Raw genomic sequence first — 14,312 nt, 5'->3', positions numbered from 1 at the left:
CCCGCTGTTTATACTATTATCTGCGGCTGTTAATGAATACTAGTTTCTCTGCACAGGCGATGCGTGTGTGTACAGTCTTTTTTATCATTATCGATGGAATAAAGTGAAATTTGATAAATTATGGAGAAACTAAATTGATATTTGAATTGTTGAAAAAAAAATAAAAAATAAAAGTGTGTGTTGAAATTTAAAAAAAAACAAAAAACTAAAGTAAAATATTAGTGTCCTATAGGTGGTTATTATCATGTACTCACCCTTAATAAAATAACCAAAATTAAACCGTCGCTGATTCAATTTTAGCGACGGTTTGTTATATATTCCGTCGCTAAATATTCCGTCGCGCGGACGTGGCACCACGTGAGCAGGGTCCGCACTTACAAAGCATGGACGCTGCTCCACGTGGGCAGCGTCCGCGCTTCGTAAGCGCGGATTGAGGTATATTTGCATACTCTTTTTTTTACATTATAATTGAAATTAATTTTAAAATTTAAATTATTTTTTTAAAAAAACCCCAGTACTAGGATGGGTGACCCCCTGGGAAGTCCTCGTGTTGCACCTTTTTTCGTGTTTTTCTATTTTTGATTACTTGTTGACAGACGATTTTCGGCTCAAATCATCTGAATCTCGATCGGAACCAGATAAGACATGTTAAATCAACGTAGCTCGGGCACTGCCGGATTTTGATAAAATTTTAGGCTAATTTTATTGTAAACGGGAAAAAGAACGAGACTCTTTACTCCGCAATGAGCTGGCGAGATTTTAGCCGAATTCCTTCTCTAAGACCCTCTAATTTTCGATTTTTTGCTTCTGTTAAGTTTCCGTTTCCTCCAGAAATGCGTTTAGGAAGTCCGAAATTCGATACCGGTTCTATTTTATCGTATCTCAGGCATAATAATAGCTTTACATTCGCCATTTTCTTCTTCTTATTTTTTTTCTATTTTTTGGGAACATTTAGCTATTTTTGTTGTCGTGAGCCGGTTCTGTGCGAAAGGGTATGACGCAGATTACTCCGGAGACGGTTAAATCATTAAAAACAATTATTTCGACTATTTTAGCTATAATTTACGTAAACGGTCGCGACACGAGGACTTCCCAGGGAGGTCACCCATCCTAGCTACGCCATCGCGTCAGAACTCTTACCTTCATGGTTCTGATTAGGAGAGAGCAGTGCCGCGTGTTGTCCATAGCCGTCCGCGCCACACGTACTCGAGGGATATAAGAATAAACATCCCACTCAATGTTGGGTGCGATCATACTAGCACTAATGCACCAAATCACATCAGAACTCCGAAGTTAAGCGTGCTTGGGCGAGAGCAGTACTAGGATGGGTGACCCTTGATAAGTCCTCGTGTTGCACCCCTTTTCGTGTTTCTCTATTTTTGATTGACAGACGATTTTCGGCTCAAATCATCTTAATCTCGATCGAGACCAGATAAGACATTTGAAATCAACGTAGCACGGGCACTGCCGGATTTGGACAAAATTGAAGCCTAATTTGATTGTAAACGGGCAACCGAACGAGACTCAATACTCCGCAAGGAGCTGGCGAGATTTTAGCCGAATTATTTCTCTAAGACCCTCTAATTTGCGATTTTCCGCTTCAGTTAAGCTTCTGTTTCCTCGAGAAATCCGCTTAGGAAGTTCGAAATTCGATTCCGGTTCCATTTTATCGTATCCCAGGCATAATAATAGCTTTACATTCACTATTTTCTTCTTCTTTTTTTTTCTATTTTCTGGGAACATTTAGCGATTTTTATTGTAGTGAGCCGGTTCTGTGCGGAAAGGTATGACGCAGATTACTCCGGAGACGGTTAACTCATTAAAAACAATTATTTTGACTTTTTTAGCTATAATTTACGTAAAGGGTCGCGACACGAGGACATCCCATGGAGGTCACCCATCCTAGCTCTGCCATCGCGCCTGAACGCTTAACTTCATGGTTCTAATTGGGCGAGAGCAGTGCCGCGTGTTGTCCATCGCCGCACGCGCCACACGTACTCGAGGGATTTAAGAATAATATCCCACTCAATGTCGGGTGCAATCATACAAGCACTAATGCACCGGATCCCATCAGAACTCCGAAGTTAAGCGTGCTTGGGCGAGAGCCATACTAGGACTGGTGACCTCCTGGTAAGTACTCGTGTTGCACCCCTTTTCGTGTTTTTCTATTTTTGATTACTTGTTGACAGACGATTTTCGGCTCAAATCATCTGAATCTCGATCGGGACAAGATAAGTCATGTGAAATCAACGTAGCTCGGGCACTGCCGGATTTAAACAAAATTGTAAGCTAATTTGATTGTAAACGGGTAAACGAACGAGACTAATTACTCCGCAATGAGCTGGTGAGATTTTAGCCGAATTCTTTCTCTATGACCCTCTAATTTGCGATTTTTCACTTCTGTTAAGCTTCCGTTTCCTCCAGAAATACGTTTAGGAAGTCCGAAATTCGATTCTGGTTCCATTTTATCGTATAACAGGCATAATAATAGCTTTACATTCGCTATTTTCTTCTTCTTATTTTTTTTTTCTATTTTCTGGGAACATTTAACAACTTTTGTTGTCGTGAGTCGGTTCTGTGCGGAAGGGTATGACGCAGATTACTCCGGAGATAGTTAACTCGTTAAAAACAATTATTTTGAATATTTTAGCTATAATTTACGTAAACGGTCGCGACACGAGAACTTCCCAGGGAAGTCACCCATCCTAGCTCTGCCATCGCGCCAGAACGCCTAACTTCATGGTTTTGATTGGACGAGAACAGTGCCGCGTGTTGTCCATCGCCGCCCGCGCCACACGTACTCGAGAGATATAAGAATAAAAATCCCACTCAATGTCGGGTGCGATCATACCAGCACTAATGCACCAGATCCCATCAGAACTCCGAAGTGAAGCGTGCTTGGTCGAGAGCAGTACTAGGATGGGTGACCCCCTAGTAAGTCCTCGTGTTGCACCCCTTTTCATGTGTTTCTATTTTTTATTACATTTTGATAGACGATTTTCGTTTCAAATCATCTGAATCTCGATCGGGACCAGATAATTCATGTGAAATCAATGTAGCTCGGGCACTGCCGGATTTGGACAAAATTGTAGGTTAATTTGATTGTAAATGGGCAAACGAACGAGACTCAATACCCCGCAATGATCTGACGAGATTTTAGCCGAATTCATTCTCTAAGACCCTCTAATTTGCGATTTTCCGATTCTGTTAAGCTTCCGTTTCCTCGAGAAATCCGTTTAAGAAGTCCGAAATTCGATTCTGGTTCCATTTTATCATATCTCAGGCATAATAATAGATTTACAATCGCTATTTTCTTTTTCTTATTTTTTTTCTATTTTCTGAGAACATTTAGCGATTTTTGTTGTCGTGAGCCGGTTCTGTGCGGAAGGGTATGACGCAGATTACTCCGGAGACGGTTAACTCATTAAAAACAATTATTTCGACTGTTTTATCCATAATTTACGTAAACAGTCGCGACACGAGGACTTCCCAGGGAGGTCACCCATCCTAGCTCTGCCATCGCGCCAGAACGCTTAACTTCATAGTTCTGATTGGGCGAGATCACTGCAGCTTGTTGTCCATCGCCGCCCGCGCCACATGTACTCGAGGGATATAAGAATAAACATCCCACTCAATGTTGGGTGCGATCATACTAGCACTAATGAACCGGATCCCATCAGAACTCCGAAGTTAAGCATGCTTAGGCGAGATCAGTACTAGGATGGGTGACCCCCTGGGAAGTCCTCGTGTTGCACCCCTTTTCGTGTTTTTCAATTTTTGATTACTTGTTGACAGACAATTTTCGGCTCAAATAATCTGAATCTCGATCGGGACCAGATAAGACATGTGGAATCAACGTAGCTCAGGCACTTCCGGAGTTGGACAAAATTGTAGCCTAATTTGATTGTAAACGGGCAAACGAACGAGACTCATTACTCCGCAATGAGCTGGTGAGATTTTAGCCGAATTCCTTCTCTAAGACCCTCTAATTTGCGATTTTCCTCTTATTCTAAGCTTCCGTTTCCTCGAGAAATCCGTTTAGAAAGTCCGAAATTCGATTCCGGTTCTATTTTATCGTATCTCAGGCATAATAATAGCTTTACATTCGCTATTTTCTTCTTTTTATTTTTTTTTCAATTTTCTGGGAACATTTAGCGATTTTTGTTGTCGTGAGCCGGTTCTGTGCGGAAGGGCATTAAAAACAATTATTCCAACTGTTTTAGCTATAATTTACGTAAACGGTCGCGACACGAGGAATTCCAAGGAGGTCACCCATCCTAGCTCTGCCATCGTGCCAGAACGCTTAACTTCTTGGTTCTGATTGGGAGAGAGCAGTGCCGCGTGTTGTCCATCGCCGCCCGCGCCACACGTACTCGAGGGATATAAGAATAAACATACCACTCAATGTCGGGTGCGATCATACCAGCACTAAAGCACCGGATCCCATCAGAACTCCGAAGTTAAGCGTGCTTGGGCGAGAGCAGTACTAGGAAGGGTGACCCCATGGGAAGTCCTTGTGTTACACCCCGTTTCGTGTTTTTCTATTTTTGATTACTTGTTGACAGACGATTTTCGGCTCAAATCATCTGAATCTTGATCGGGACCAGATAAGACATGTGAAATCAACGTAGCTCAGTAACTGCCGGATTTGGAAAAAATTGTAGGCTAATTCCATTGTAAACGGGCAAACGAACGACTCTCATTATTCCACAATGAGCTGGCGAGATTTTAGCCGAATTCCTTCTCTAAGACCCTCTAATTTGCGATTTTTTCCGCTTCTGTTAAGCTTTTGTTTCCTCGAAAAATCTGCTTAGGAAGTCCAATTTCGATTCCGATCCATTTTATCGTATCACAGGCAAAATAATTTCTTTACATTCGCAATTTTCTTCTTATTATATTTTTCCTATTTTCTGGGAACATTTTGGCTATAATTTACGTAAACGGTCGCGACACGAGGACTTTCCAGGGAGGACACCTATCCTAGATCTGCCATCGCGCCAGAACGCTTAACTTCATGGTTCTTATTGGGAGAGAGCAGTGCCGCGTGATGTCCATCGCCGCCCGCGCCACATATACTCGAGGGATATAAGAATAAACATCCCACTCAAAGTCGGGTTCGATCATACCAGCACTAATGCACAGAATCCCATCAGAACTTCGAAGTTAAGCGTGCTTGGGCGAGAGCAGTAGTAGGATGGGTGACCCCACTGGGAAGTCTTCGTGTTGCAGCCATTTTAGTGTTTTTCTATTTTTGATTATTTGTTGACAGACAATTTTTGGCTCAAATCATCTGAATCTCGATCGAGACCAGATAAGACATGTAAAATCACGTAGCTCGGGCACTGCCGTATTTTGATAAAATTGTAGCCTAATTTGATTGTAAACGGGCAAACGAACGAGACTCATTACTTCGCAATGAGCTGGCCAGATTTTAGCCGAATACCTTCTCTAAGACCCTCTAATTTGCGATTTTTCGCTTCTGTTAAGCTTCCGTTTCCTCGAGAAATCCGCTTAGGAAGTCCTAAATTCGATTCCGGTTCCATTTTATCGTATCACAGGCATAATGATAGCTTTACATTCGCTCTTTTCTTCTTCTTATTTTTTTTCTATTTTCTGGGAACATTTAGCGATTTTTGAGGTCGTGAGCCGGTTCTGTGCGGAAGGGTATGACGCAGATTACTCCGGAGACAGTTAACTCATTAAAAACAATTATTTCGATTGTTTTATCCATAATTTACGTAAAGGGTCGCGACGCGAGGACTTCCCTGGTCATGGATCGTTAGGATGGTCCAGCATGGGCCGAGGCCTTTGTTGGTTCAGCCTAATGGCCCGTGATCGTTACAAAAAAAGGCGCCTTTTTTTGTAACGGTCATGGGCCATTAGGCTGAACTAACAAAGGCCTCGGCCCATTATCACGCACCACTACTGGTCATGGGTCGTTAGGATGGTCCAACATGGGCATCAGCCCATGCCCATGCATCGTCACTCATAGAATATCTCACCCCTGGTAAGTGGTTTCTTTCGCCTTCCCCAACACTTGAACCCAGGACCTCCAGACTTAAGTACCTAGATTCCTAAGTGTTGGTACCAGTTGAGAATTTAGTCTTTTTATATTATTTTAGCCCTTATGAACCACGACTCGACCCCCGTGAACTATTTTTCAATTTTCCCAAGTTTTAAAAACCCTAATGACCCAAAATCTTCGACCCCGAGCCATCTCTTGATTTTCACGAGTTACCCCCGAACCATGTTGATCCAAAACTTGACCAACATCCTAAAGTACCTACTGGACCCAAAGATCCAACGGAAAACACCCAAAACCAAAAAACGAGCCCCATACTCCTCTACCATAAGCTGGCTGAGAAATCCTTGTTGGACAAGGACTCTTGATCAAGCTTCCCTGCCCCTACCAACGAACCCAGCCACCAAACCCACCTGTTGTGCACCCCCTAAGGACCCAGGCCCCCAGGACCACGCCCACCAGCCTGCAACAAGCCCAGAACCCAGCACGCAATTCCCCTTGATTCTCGGGTGGGAGTCATAGCTTGCTAGGACTCCTTCCCAGCCCTTGATCGCGAGTCCTAGCATGGCTAGGACTCTCTCCCTAACTCACCCACGACCTTGGCTAACCCCTGGAACTAGCCAACCAAGCCCTAGACCCTGCAACCATAAAACTGAACCCCTTTGCTCCATGACAGCAAGTTGCTGCACAGCTTGTGTTCTATTGCATGTGTGGTGTTAAGGTGATTATCTAGGACTCTAAATCCCGTGCAAAATCGTGCCTGATTATAACCTATATCATGGCAGCCCGTATATACATGTAAACGACAAAAGTTTGAATCAAAATCATGCTTGGAATTTCATGGATTGCATAAAAACGAAAATAATTCAAAGTGTCACTTGTTTCCCAAAATTTTCATGCATAAAAATATAATATGATTTCATGATGGTTTTAAGGGAAGAATAGGTGTGCCTATGCGTAATTTACGCACGAAAAATCATTGACGATGAAGAAGAACGGAGCAAGAACCTTGGCTAAGACTTTCCTTTGGCAATGCTCGAAAGTTTGCCTCAATTTTTAAGCATGTGTAGGCCGTGTAATCTAGGTATTTTCAGAAGAGTGGCCGTGTGCTTTTCAAAGAATCGTTGGGTTATGAGAAAGGTTTACATATTATATACTTAATTAAACACTAACAAGGCTTTAGGCCTACTAAGCCCCTAATTAAGCCCATTAGTCTTTAATTAGAATTAAATAAAATATTAGTAAAGTTTTGGTAAAAATAGTTTGGGAATTAAATAGCCGATTTGCCAAAAAGTTCGTATTTTTTTATTGAAAAACCCACACCGATAAAATTTACGTCCCGGCGTATAAAATCAACATGCAAGTATCGAAATTTAAGGGACCAAAGTGAAATATTTCGAAAGATTGGGGACCTAAGGGCAATTTACGAACATTAAAGGGCTGCATAAGAATTTTCGAAATAATATAAGGATTTATATGTTGTCCATCGCCGCCCGAGCCACACGTACTCAAGGGATATAAAAATAAACATCCCACTCAATGTCAGGTGCGATCATACCAGCACTAATGCATCGGATCCCATCAAAACTCGGAAGTTAAGCGTGCTTGGGCGAGAGCAGTACTAGGATGGGTGAGACCCCCCGGGAAGTCCTCGTGTTGCACCCCTTTTCGTGTTTTTCTATTTTTGATTACTTGTTCACAGATGATTTTCGGCTCAAATAATCTGAATCTGGATCAGGACCAGATAAGACATGTGAAATCAACGTAGCTCGGGCACTGCCGGATTTGGACAAAATTGTAGGCTAATTCGATTGTAAACGGGAAAACGAACGAGACTCATTACTCCGCAATGAGCTGACGAGATTTTATCCGAATTCCTTCTCTAAGACCCTCTAATTTGCGATTTTCCGCTTCTGTTAAGCTTTCTTTCCTCGAGAAATCTGTTTAGGAAGTCCGAAATTCGATTCCGGTTCAATTTTATCGTAACCCAGGCAAAATAATAGCTTTACATTCGCTATTTTCTTCTTCTTATTTTTTTTCTATTTTCTAGGAACATTTTGCGATTTTTTTTGTCGTGAGCCGGTTCTGTGCGGAAGGATATGACGAAGATTACACCGGAGACGGTTAACTCATTAAAAACAATTATTTTGACTGTTTTAGCTATAATTTATGTGAAAGGTCGCGACATGAGGACTTCCCAGGGAGGTCACCCATCCTAGCTCTGCCATAGCGCCAGAACGCTTAACTTCATGGTTCTGATTGGGCGAGAGCAGTGACGCGTGTTGTCTATCGCCGCCCGTTCCAAACGTACTCGAGGAATATAAGAATAAACATCCCACTCAATGTCGGGTGCGATCATACCAGCACTAATGCACCGGATCCCATCAGAACTCCGTAGTTAAGCGTGCTTGGGCGAGAGCTGTACTAGGATGGGTGACCCCTTGGGAAGTCCTCGTGTTGCACCCTTTTTCTTTTTTTTCTATTTTTTATACTTTTTGAAGGACGATTTTCGGCTCAAAGCATCTGAACCACGATCGGGACTAGATAAGACATGTGAAATCAACATAGCTCGGGCACTGCCGGATTTGGACAAAATTTTAGCCTAATTGGATTGTAAACGAGCAAATGAACGAGACTCATTACTCCGCAATGTTCTGGAGAGATTTTAGCCGAATTCCTTCTCTAAGACCCTCTAATTTGCGATTTTCCGCTTCCGTTAAGCTTTCGTTTCCTCGAGAAATCCGTTTAGGAAGACTGAAATTCGATTCCGGTTCCATTTTATCGTATCCCAGGTATAATAATAGCTTTACATTCGCTATTTTCTTCTTCTTATTTTTTTTCTATTTTCTGGGAACATTTAGCGATTTTTGTTATCGTGAGCCGGTTCTGTACAGAATGGTATGAAGCAGATTACTCTAGAGACGGTTAACTCATTAAAAACAATTATTTCGACTGTTTTAGCTATAATTTACGTAAACGGTCGAGACACAAGGATTTCACAGGGAGGTCACCCATCCTAGCTCTGCCATCACGCCAGAACGCTTAACTTCATGGTTCTGAATGGGCGAGAGCAGTGCCGCGTTTTGTCCATCGCCGCCCGCTCCACACGTACTCAGAGGATATAAGAATAAACATCCCACTCAATGTCGGGTGCGATCATACCATCATTAATGCACCGAATCCCGTCAAAACTCCGAAGTTAAGCGTGCTTGGCCGAGAGCAGTACTAGTATGGGTGACCCCCTGGGAAGTTCTCGTGTTGCACCCCTTTTCGTGTTTTTCTTTTTTTGATTACATGTTGACAGACAATTTTCGTCTCAAATCATCTGAATCTCGATCGGGACCAGATAAGACATATGAAATCAACGTAGCTCGGGCACTGCCGAATTTGGACAAAATTATAGCCTAATTTGATTGTAAACAGGCAAACAAACGAGACTCATTGCTCCGCAATGAGCTGGCGAGATTTTAGCCAAATTCCTTCTCTAAGCCCCTTTAATTTGCGATTTTCCGCTTCTGTTAAGCTTCCGTTTCCTCGAGAAATCCGTTTAGGAAGTCCGAAATTCGATTCCGGTTCCATTTTATCGTATCCCAGTCATAATAATAGCTTTCCATTCGCTATTTTTTTCTTCTTATTTTTTTTTATATTTTCAGGGAACATTTTGCTATTTTTATTGTCTTGAGCAGGGTCTGTGCGGAAGGGTATGACGCATATTACTCCGGAGACGGTTAACTCATTAAAAACAATTATTTCGACTGTTTTATCCATAGTTTACGTAAACGATCGCAACACGAGTACTTCCCAGGGAGGTCACCTATCCTAGCTTTGCCATCGCGCCAGAATGCTTAACTTCATGGTTCTGATTGGGCGAGAGTAGTGACGCGTGTTGTCCATCGCTGTCCGCGCCACACGTACTCGAGGGATATAAGAATAAACATCCCACTCAATGTCAGGTGCGATCATACCAGCACTAATGCACCGGATCCCATCAGAACTCCGAAGTTAAGCCTGCTTGGGCGAGAACAGTACTAGGATGGGTGACCCCTTGGGAAGTCCTCGTGTTGCACCCCTTTTCGTGTTTTTCTATTTTAGATTACTTGTTGACAGACGATTTTCGACTCAAATCATCTGAATCTCGATCGGGAACAGATAAGACATGTGAAATCAACGTAGCTCAGGCACTGCCGGATTTGGACAAAATTGTAGCCTAATTTGATTGTAAACGGGCAAACAAACGAGACTCATTACTCCGCAATGAGCTGGCGAGAATTTAGCCGAATTCCTTCTCCAAGACCCTTTAATTTGCGATTTTACGCTTTTGTTAAGCATCCGTTTCCTCGAAAAATCCGTTTAGGAAGTCCGAAATTCGATTCCGGTTCTATTTTATCGTATCCCAGGCATAATAATAGCTTTACATTCGCTATTTTCTTCTTCTTATTTTTCTTTTCTATTTCCTAGGAACATTTAGCGATTTTTTTTGCCGTGAGCCGGTTTTGTGCGGAAGGGTATGACGCAGATTACACCAGAGACGGTTGACTCATTAAAAACAATTATTTCGACAGTTTTAGCTATAATTTACGTAAACAGTCGAGACACGAGGAGTTCACAGTGAGGTCACCCATCCTAGCTCTGCCATCGCGCCAGAACGCTTAACTTCATGGGTCTGATTGGGCGAGAGCAGTGCCGTGTGTTGTCCATCGCCGCCCGCTCGACACGTAATCGAGGGATATAAGAATAAACATCCCACTCAATGTCGGGTGAGATCATACCAACACTAATGCACCGGATCCCATCAGAACTCCGAAGTTAAGCGTGCTTGGTCGAGAGCAGTACTAGGATGGGTGACCCCCATGGGGAGTCCTCGTGTTGAACTCCTTTTCGTGTTTTTCTATTTTTTATTACTTGTTGACAGACCATTTTCGTCTCAAATCATCTGAATCTCGGTCGTGACCAGATAAGACATATGAAATTAACGTAGCTCGGGCACTGCCGAATTTGGACAAAATAGTAGCCCAATTTGATTGTAAACGGGCAAACGAACGAGACTCATTACTCCGCAATGAGCTGGCGAGATTTTAGCCAAATTCCTTCTCCAAAACCCTCTAATTTGCGATTTTCCGCTTCTGTTAAGCTTTCATTTCCTTGAGAAATCCGCTTAGGAAGTCCGAAATTCGATTACGATTCCATTTTATCGTATCTCATGCATAATAATAGCTTTCCATTCGCTATTTTCTTCTTCTTATTTTTTTCTATTTTCTGGGAAAATTTAGCGATTTTTATTGTCTTGAGCAGGTTCTGTGCGGAAGGGTATGACGCATATTACTCCGGAGACGTTTAACTCATTAAAAACAATTATTTCATATGTTTAATCCATAATTTACGTAAATGGTCGCGAAACGAGGACTTCCCTGGGAGGTCACCCATCTTAGCTCTGCCATCGCGCCAGATCGCTTAACTTCATGGTTTTGATTGGGCGAGAGCAGTGCCGCGTGTTGTCCATCGCCGCCCGCGCCGCACGTACTCGAGGGATATAAGAATAAACATCCCACTCAATGTCAGGTGCGATCATACCAGCACTAATGCACCGGATCCCATAAGAACTCCGAAGTTAAGTATGCTTGGTCGAGAGCAGTACTATGATGGGTGAACCCCCGGGAAGTCCTCGTGCGCAACGAGCAGACGAGATTTTAGACGAATTCCTTCTCTAAGACCCTCTAATTTACGATTTCCGCTTCTGTTAAGCTTCCATTTCCTCGAGAAATCCGCTTAGGAAGTTCTAAATTTGATTCCGGTTCCATTTTATCATATTCAGGCATAATAATAGCTTTACATTTGCTATTTTCTTCTTCTGATTTTTTTTTCTATTTTCTGGGAACATTTAGCGATTTTTGTTGTCTTGAACATGTTCTGTGCGGAAGGGTATGACGCATATTATTCCGGAGACGGTTAACTCATTAAAAACAATTATTTCGACTGTTTTATCCATAATTTACGTAAACGATCGCGACACATTGACTTCCCAGTGAGGTCACCCATCCTAGCTCTGCTATCGCGCCAGAACGCTTTACTTCATGGTTCTTATTGGGCGAGAGCAGTGCCGCGTTTTGTCCATCGCCGCCCGCTCCACAAGTACTCAAGGGATATAAGAATAAACATCCCACTCAATGTCGGGTGCGATCATACCAGCACTAATGCACCGGATCCCATCAGAACTCTGAAGTTAAGCGCGCTTGGGCGAGAGCAGTACTAGGATGGGTGACCCACTTGGAAGTCCTCGTGTAGCACCCCTTTTCGTGTTTTTCTATTTTTGATTACTTGTTGACAGACGATTTTCGGCTCAAATCATCTGAATCTTGATCGGGACCAGATAAGACATGTGAAATCAACGTAGCTCGGGCACTGCCGGATTTGAACAAAATTGTAGGCTAACTTGATTGTAAACGGGCAAACGAACGTGACTCATTACTCCACAATGAGCTGGCGCGATTTTAGCCGAATTCTTTCTCTAAGACCCTCTAATTTGTGATTTTCCGCTTCTGTTAAGCTTCCGTTTTCTCAAGTAATCCGCTTAGAATGTCCGAAATTCGATTCCAGTTCCATTTTATCGTATCCCAGGCATAATAATAGCTTAACATTCGCTATTTTATTCTTCATAATTTTTTTTCTATTTTTCTGCGAACATTAAGCGATTTTTGTTGTCTTGAGCAGGTTCTGTGCGGAAGGGTGTGACGCATATTACGACGGAGATGGTTAACTCATTAAAAACAATTATTTCGATTGTTTTATCCATAATTTACGTAAAGGGTTGCGACACGAGGACTTCCCAGGGAGGTCACCTATCCTAGCTCTGCCATCGCGCCAGAACGCTTAACTTCATGGTTCTGATTGGGCAAGAGCAGTGCCGCGTGTTGTCCATCGCCGCCCGCTCCACTCGTACTCGAGGGATATAAGAATAAACATCCCACTCAATGTCGAGTGTGATCATACCTGCACTTATGCACCGGTTCCTATCAGAACTTCGAAGTTAAGCGTGCTTGGGCGAGAGCAGTACTATGATGGGTAAACCCCTGGAAAGTCCTCGTGTTGCACCCCTTTTCGTGTTTTTCAATTTTTGATTACTTGTTGACAGACGATTTTCGGCTCAAATCGTCTGAATCGCGATGGAGAGCAGATAAGACATGTGAAATCAACGTAGCTCGGGCACTGCCAGATTTGGACAAAATTGTAGCCTAATTCGATTGTAATCAGGCAAACGAACGAGACTCGTTACTCCGCAATGAGCTGACGAGATTTTAGCCGAATTAATTCTGTTAAGCTTCCGTTTCCTCGAGAAATCCGCTTAGGAAGTCCGAAATTCGATTCCGTTCTATTTTATCGTATCTCAGGCATAATTTCCGCTTTACATTCGCTATTTTCTTCTTCTTATTTTTCTTTTCTATTTCCTGGGAATATTTAGCGATTTTTTTTGTCGTGAGCCGGTTCTTTGCGGAAGGGTATGACGCAGATTACACCAGAGACGGTTAACTCATTAAAAAAAATTATTTCGACAGTTTTAGCTATAATTTACGTAAACGGTCGAGACACGAGGACTTCCCAGGGAGGTCACCCACCCTAGCTCTGCCATCGCACCGGAACGCTTAACTTCATGGTTCTGATTGGGCGAGAGCAGTGCCGCATGTTGTCCATCGCCGCCCGCTCCACACGTACTCAAACGATATAAGAATAAACATCCCACTCAATGTCGGGTGTGATCATACCAGCACTAATGCACCGGATCCCATCAGAACTCCGAAGTGAAGCGTGCTTGGCCGAGAGCAGTACTAGTATGGGTGACCCCCTGGGAAGTCCTCGTGTTGCACCCCTTTTCGTGTTTTTCTATTTTTGATTACTTGTTGACAGACGATTTTCGCTCAAATCATCTGAATACGATCGGCAACCAGATAAGACATGTGAAATAACGAGCTCGGGCTCTTGTCGGATTTGGAAAAAAAATTGTAGCCTAATTTGATGGTTAACTGAAAACAACGAGACTCTTACTCCGCCAATGAGCTGAAAGATTTTTAGCGAATTCTTCTCTAAGATCCTCTAATTTGCGATTTTTCGCTTTTGTTAAGCTTCCGTTTCCTCGAGAAATCCGCTTATGAAGTCCGAAATTGTGATCGATTCCATTTATCGTATCGCAGGCACAATAATAACTTCATTCGCTAATTTTTTTCCTATTTTTTTTTCTAATTTTCTGGAACATTTAGCGTTTTTTTGTCGTGAGCCGGTTCTGTCGGAAGGGTATGAC

General features: G+C 42.8%; 10 non-coding genes and 5 pseudogenes across 10 annotated transcripts; all 15 read left to right on the top strand.

Moving 5' to 3' along the window:
- The first annotated feature begins 1,242 nt into the window (after positions 1-1,242).
- LOC142510053 (5S ribosomal RNA) lies at positions 1,243-1,360 on the top strand. The gene has a single exon (XR_012808192.1). It is a non-coding gene; the product is annotated as a 5S ribosomal RNA (ribosomal RNA).
- A 673-nt stretch (positions 1,361-2,033) lies between these two features.
- Positions 2,034-2,152, top strand: LOC142511004 (5S ribosomal RNA; annotated as a pseudogene).
- A 685-nt stretch (positions 2,153-2,837) lies between these two features.
- On the top strand, positions 2,838-2,956 carry LOC142517343 (5S ribosomal RNA). Its single transcript, XR_012813094.1, has one exon. It is a non-coding gene; the product is annotated as a 5S ribosomal RNA (ribosomal RNA).
- Positions 2,957-3,639: 683 nt separating this feature from the next.
- On the top strand, positions 3,640-3,758 carry LOC142514234 (5S ribosomal RNA). The gene has a single exon (XR_012810138.1). It is a non-coding gene; the product is annotated as a 5S ribosomal RNA (ribosomal RNA).
- Positions 3,759-4,409: 651 nt separating this feature from the next.
- On the top strand, positions 4,410-4,528 carry LOC142513622 (5S ribosomal RNA). The gene has a single exon (XR_012809559.1). It is a non-coding gene; the product is annotated as a 5S ribosomal RNA (ribosomal RNA).
- Positions 4,529-5,112: 584 nt separating this feature from the next.
- LOC142511390 (5S ribosomal RNA) lies at positions 5,113-5,232 on the top strand (annotated as a pseudogene).
- A 2,334-nt stretch (positions 5,233-7,566) lies between these two features.
- LOC142510115 (5S ribosomal RNA) lies at positions 7,567-7,687 on the top strand. Its single transcript, XR_012808247.1, has one exon. It is a non-coding gene; the product is annotated as a 5S ribosomal RNA (ribosomal RNA).
- Positions 7,688-8,369: 682 nt separating this feature from the next.
- Positions 8,370-8,488, top strand: LOC142512340 (5S ribosomal RNA). The gene has a single exon (XR_012808830.1). It is a non-coding gene; the product is annotated as a 5S ribosomal RNA (ribosomal RNA).
- A 682-nt stretch (positions 8,489-9,170) lies between these two features.
- On the top strand, positions 9,171-9,289 carry LOC142509841 (5S ribosomal RNA). Its single transcript, XR_012807991.1, has one exon. It is a non-coding gene; the product is annotated as a 5S ribosomal RNA (ribosomal RNA).
- Positions 9,290-9,973: 684 nt separating this feature from the next.
- On the top strand, positions 9,974-10,092 carry LOC142514128 (5S ribosomal RNA). Its single transcript, XR_012810037.1, has one exon. It is a non-coding gene; the product is annotated as a 5S ribosomal RNA (ribosomal RNA).
- Positions 10,093-10,777: 685 nt separating this feature from the next.
- On the top strand, positions 10,778-10,897 carry LOC142511545 (5S ribosomal RNA; annotated as a pseudogene).
- A 682-nt stretch (positions 10,898-11,579) lies between these two features.
- LOC142512040 (5S ribosomal RNA) lies at positions 11,580-11,697 on the top strand (annotated as a pseudogene).
- Positions 11,698-12,191: 494 nt separating this feature from the next.
- On the top strand, positions 12,192-12,310 carry LOC142516849 (5S ribosomal RNA). Its single transcript, XR_012812621.1, has one exon. It is a non-coding gene; the product is annotated as a 5S ribosomal RNA (ribosomal RNA).
- Positions 12,311-12,995: 685 nt separating this feature from the next.
- LOC142511473 (5S ribosomal RNA) lies at positions 12,996-13,114 on the top strand (annotated as a pseudogene).
- Positions 13,115-13,765: 651 nt separating this feature from the next.
- On the top strand, positions 13,766-13,884 carry LOC142514633 (5S ribosomal RNA). Its single transcript, XR_012810518.1, has one exon. It is a non-coding gene; the product is annotated as a 5S ribosomal RNA (ribosomal RNA).
- The last annotated feature ends 428 nt before the right edge of the window (positions 13,885-14,312 follow it).

The sequence above is a fragment of the Primulina tabacum genome, chromosome 10 (assembly GCF_025594145.1).
Source record: "Primulina tabacum isolate GXHZ01 chromosome 10, ASM2559414v2, whole genome shotgun sequence".
In the NCBI taxonomy this organism is placed as follows: domain Eukaryota; kingdom Viridiplantae; phylum Streptophyta; class Magnoliopsida; order Lamiales; family Gesneriaceae; genus Primulina; species Primulina tabacum.
This window is presented reverse-complemented; position numbering and strand designations above follow the sequence as displayed.